The sequence below is a fragment of the Mustela putorius genome, unplaced genomic scaffold, assembly GCF_011764305.1.
Source record: "Mustela putorius furo isolate JIRA1106 unplaced genomic scaffold, ASM1176430v1.1 tig00003834_pilon_pilon_pilon, whole genome shotgun sequence".
In the NCBI taxonomy this organism is placed as follows: Eukaryota; Metazoa; Chordata; class Mammalia; order Carnivora; family Mustelidae; genus Mustela; species Mustela putorius.
This window is the reverse complement of record NW_025421987.1, coordinates 57,471,716-57,477,192: the sequence shown is the minus strand read 5'-3', so window position 1 is coordinate 57,477,192 and position 5,477 is coordinate 57,471,716.

Genomic DNA, 5,477 nt, shown 5'->3' with positions numbered 1-5,477 from the left:
AAATTACTGGATCATTTGACAATTGTTTTTAATTTTTTGATTAATTAAAAATCTTTAATTATAACTTATATTACAATTTTTATTGTCAAAGAGTGTAATAAAACATAATGATGACATACTTTAATATATACAAGTTGAAAATCCAAATCAGATTTTCAGAAGAAACACTTTTTCTTCCTTCTAAACTAATCAACTTATTTATTTTGTGAATATTCAAAAATATAAAATTGAGTACTGGCTTTAAAAGTGACCTAATAAAAGACATGATAGCTACTTTCATTAAATTGTTTTGTACAGCATCTGCTCAATATCCAGGTACCTTTAGTATTTCATCCTATTTTTATTAATAATGATTGATGAACAATGCATAGCATATTCAATATATTAAATAAATATGCTAGTTTTTAAAACTATTTTATTTGTTTTTGCATAAGTAACATGTAGTACAGAATATAGAGTAAAAAAAAAGTCTTTCCTAACCCTGTTTTCAGCACCCCAGTTTTCAGTGAAAGGGAAGTAATATTTAACACTATGATTAAAGAAAATTTTCCTGAAATAAAAGGAAACTGGATTGGCATATTGAATGTAATATTCATCTTTTATCTGAAAAAGTCAATGCAGAATAGTAAACTGTGAGACATATCCTAGTAAAATCATTGAACTTTAGAAATAAAATATATCTCTGGGTTTCCAGGCAAAATCAAAAGTCACTTACAAAGGAAAAAAGTCAGATTGGCATCAGACTTCTTGTCAGCAACAATCAAAGCAAGAAGGAGTGCAACAACCTTCTCTATAAACTTAGAGAAAGAAGGGGTAAATAAAGGATTTTATACCCAGCAAGCTGTTCTTCAAATATTAAGGCTCCCACCTATGAGTCTTTCCTAGGGAATCTCCTAAAGAATGAACTTCCTTTAACAAAGAGATGGTTAAGGAAATGAATAAAAGAACTGGTTATGAGGATTAAATATACTCAATTGTAGATCTAAGACTACAACATAGGTGAGAATGAGGGAGAAAAATTAGTGTTTCAATATTCCTTGTTCCATCAAAATAACACATCAAAAAAAAAAAAGGAAAAAAGTAGAAAATAGAATACACTCAATGGATGCAAGGGTAAGAGGTAGAAATCAAAGGAAATTATTTGAAGTTGACAAAAGAGTTGACATATAACTAAGGAGGAAGGGGCCTTCATAGATTAAAAGTATTAAAATAAGGTATTTTAATAAAATATACATCTTTTTTTTTTTAAGATTTTATTTATTTGACAGGGAAAGACACAGTAAGGGAGGGAACACAAGCAGGGGGAATGGGAGAGGGAGAAACAGGCTCCCCTCTGAGCTGGGATCCCGATGCGGGGCTTGATCCTGGGACCCCAAGATCATGGCCTGAGGATCATGATCTGAGCCAAAGGCAGACACTTAATGACTGAACCACCCAGACGCCCCTAAAAAAAGTATACATCTTAAACACAAAGTATTATACAATAAAAGAAAAAGCTTAAAAAGAAAAGAAAATAGACTGTTTAATGAAAGACACCTAGTAAATATAATTCTGGGTTATAAAAGACCAAACTTATCCATTATATTGATAAATGTAAATAGGTTCAATTCATCTATTTAAAGAACTTTTAGATTGACTTATAAATCAAAACCAGAATATGGAATTCTCTACAAGACAACTGATTTAATTCAATTCATTGTCATTCCCATGTATTTTCCTACCTTGAGCATTTACCAGTATCAGGTTTGTTCCTGTTTATATTGCGTACTTGCAAATAAGCTTTTAATCCTTCAAATCTTACTGTTCCACACTCAGGTCTTATGAAGCAATTTAGCCTGGGATGTTTATTAAAGTAGAGAAAAATGAGCAAATGTTGGGTTTTGAGGGAAAAAAAATCCATTGTATAATACATTTTATTCTTAAATGCTAAGTGGTTCCAGGCTTTCTTTTTCTTTTCTTACTGAGTTGGTTCAGCTTTTAAGACTGAAGACAAAACAATAGGAAAAAATAAACATATCAGGAAAATGTATTTATTTAATGAAAATTATTTTAGAATCTCTCCATTTCCTTGCTGTGTAATCACAGGCAAATCACTAATCTCAGCCTCTTCTAAAATTCTGCAGCCTTCTTACATTGCAGATAATAAAAATCAAGCTATTTTAAAAAGCCATTTTTAAGCAGTATCTAGTACTGCTGCACACAACCATATCTTACAGACTTTTCACTGACTTTTAGATGAAATAATATTACCATATGGAAAAATTAGAATATATAGATGGGAAAGAGAAACAATTATTAAACCAGCCAAAAATCTACCACTAACACTGTTGCCAGTGTTTCTATATATAGTCATCTGTAGGTTACTCCTATGGCAGGGAAAAGAAAGCTGCACGGAGCCAGCAACCCTCCCGGCAGCCTGCTGCCTCTCCTCCTCTTTGATTTGTAAATGGAGATGAAAGAAGGGGCTGGGAAGGACTTGAATCTGGGTCATTGCTTCAGGCACTGGCTTTTGGGTACCCTTAGTCCAGCTCCCACCAGGCCTGAGTGTTGGAAAAAAGGGTTACATAGGAAAATAAAAAGAATCCTTAGATAAAGTGTAATCTACTTAGACTTGTAATAGGAAATCATTTGTTACCCCATCGTTTCCTGTTTATATCAGAGAATCAGAAACAGAAAATATATTTCTCTAAAATAGTAATGCATCTGATTCTTCAAATGACAAACAAGATATATTCAGCACCAAAAAATGTTAGAGGAACCAGAAAAGTAACAACAAAAATAGAAAAACCCACACTTAAGGGCACCTGGGTAGCTAAGTCAGTTAAGGGGCTACCTTCTGCTCTGGTCATGATCTTGGGGTCCTGGGATCAAGCCTGGCATTGGGCTCCTTGCTCAGCAGGAAGCCTGTTCTCCCTCTCCCTCTGCTTGCCGCTCCTCCGGTTTCTGCTCTCTCTCTCTCTCTCTCTCTGTCAAATAAATAAATAAATAAATATCTTTTAAAAATGGTTTAAATATATAAAAAAATAAAAAGCCACACTTAGTCATCAAATACTGACACCCTATTTTACACCAATAAATCATTCTGAACATATTTTAATGACCAATAAAACTAACCCTGAACTTCGAATATCAGAGCTTTACCCAGATAGAAGAAATGGAGCTTTATCTACTACTGTGTCCCCTCACCATCTTCTCAGTTAGGCTCAGCTAAGATTGGTCTTTAACCACACTTGAGTCACAGTTATATTAGGATGGCTAAGTATTCATTGTTAAGTATTAGGTATTAAGTATTAATGTCTAAGTATTAATTGCTCCAGCTGAATTTTTTTGCTAGTGATATAAAAATTAATTAGGTTACTAAATATTCAGCTTTCATAGTCGTAAAATCTTTCTTGACTCCATGTGTCTTTATTTGAACAGGCTGGGTGATCCTGGAGTTTCATTCTAGCACCAAAATGTGATTATCTGAAAAGTAATATAGAAAGAAATTAAGACATGTACTGCAAATAAGTTAGCTTTTTGTGGGGTTTTCTTAAAGTTACCAAAAAATCTACTCAGACAGTCTCTTCTGATGCATTTTGACATTCACTCTTCCAGTATAAAGTTAGTTACCATGCAAAAGCAGATTCTTAATAATTGATGTTGTTTACTTTGAATGTGATTACTCATAGAAGGCTGGAGAAATGAATCAATACTTGCTTAGCTTCTCCAAAATAAATCAGAGGTAATTGTTAAAGTAATGCACGTTAATTTAGGCTGTCAAATTAATTTCCCAACACTTCCTTATGTTACAAGAGTCTTAATTAAGAAATAACTAAGATTGCCATTTCTTATTACAGGTATGGCTGAGTCACTGGCTCTGAACAAAGTCATTTAAGTCCTTTGATGTATGCAATTTAAAGAACACGAAAGCAAATCTACAAAGTATTAGTTATACTGTGTTTCCATAAATGGGCTTTACAGTTTGCAAAGTGCTTCCATGTTCTTTCTGCAAACTGTATTGTGTTCTACAAGATGTAACCTTGGTCTCCTCTGAAGCTATTTCAATACAGTGTGGGGGCTTACAGAGTGTCTAGTCCTAGGTTCCATACTTTAAGAGTATCACTGACTAATAGAGTACTTCAGAGAGAGAAAAGTGAGTGATAAAGTCTATGGAAATTATGTAAGTTTGAAAGAACTGGAAATAATTAACATAAAAGATAAAGGGATATCATAAAAATTGAGGGGGTCTTCTCTTATTTGAATATATGTTATACGGTAGAGGGTTTAATTTTATATCTTGTTCCAGATGATGGAGTCAGCATGGATGATTGGTAATTATGGGGAAGTAAATAAAAGCTTAACATAAGAATCTTTTAACAGTACAAAGAGCTGCCTTACCCAGGAGTGAGCTTCTTGGTACTAGGCCTGCCTTGGAGAAAAACACTTACAAGGGGTGTGGCTAATACTGAGGGATAGTTCTCTGAGAGTTCTACTGTCTCTGGCTTTCAAGCCTGCCAAACATGGAGAAGTCTCTCCTTCCTGATTCAGCCCATTCGTTGACTCCTGTTATCAACATTTGACGGACATTTCAGAAGTCCAATTGACAAGGACTTGTCAAAAATCCTCACAATCCCCTTATTCCATGCCCAGCCATGCTTCTGAGTTACCCACTGCTATCCAAAGAGCTGACCACTGCTAAGGTACACCCTCTCTGCCCTGTTATGTCCACTTCCATGTCCAAGGCTGTTGGAGAGCAAGTGTGAGACCAAAGGTGTCTTTTCCCCTTCCCAAAGTTTAGAGAACACTACAGTGCATGCGTAACCTGCCATACTCTGCCCATTGATCTCATCTAGTACTTACTGCATAATTTTCAGTTGTTTTTTATAACACTTTGGTATGATGAGTTCTTTAAAGGCAAAGACTGTTCTATTTATCTTTATAACTCTATAGCTTATCCAAGTGTTGGCATTTAGTACTCAGTATATACTTAATAGAGGAATAAGCATTTCTGAATGCTGAATAAGCATTCTGAATAAGTATTGCCTCAGTGCGGGTACTAGTCAATGGCAAGATCTACAGAATTAAAATAAGGCACGGTCTTTGCCCTTAAGGAGTGCTAAAAAGTCAGCAGGATGTATATATGTGTTTTCCTCTCATATATATATATATATATATGAAAATATGTATATATATATATATACACACATGTATGTATGTATATACATATATATACACACACACACATACATACACACACATATAATAGTATAATTGTATATTGTAGTAGTAATATATATATTTTATATATATAAGATATATATATATATAAAATATATATAAATAAGTGAGAGTACCTGTATCAGGTGTTTTGCCTTGTAGGATTGCTTTTAATTCTAAGAGTCTATGAATCCATATTCTTTTCCTTAATTAAAATAGCTTAAATGCAAGAGCAGGAAAAGTAACCGTACTACATTAGGGTATTTCCTGGTTTTTAA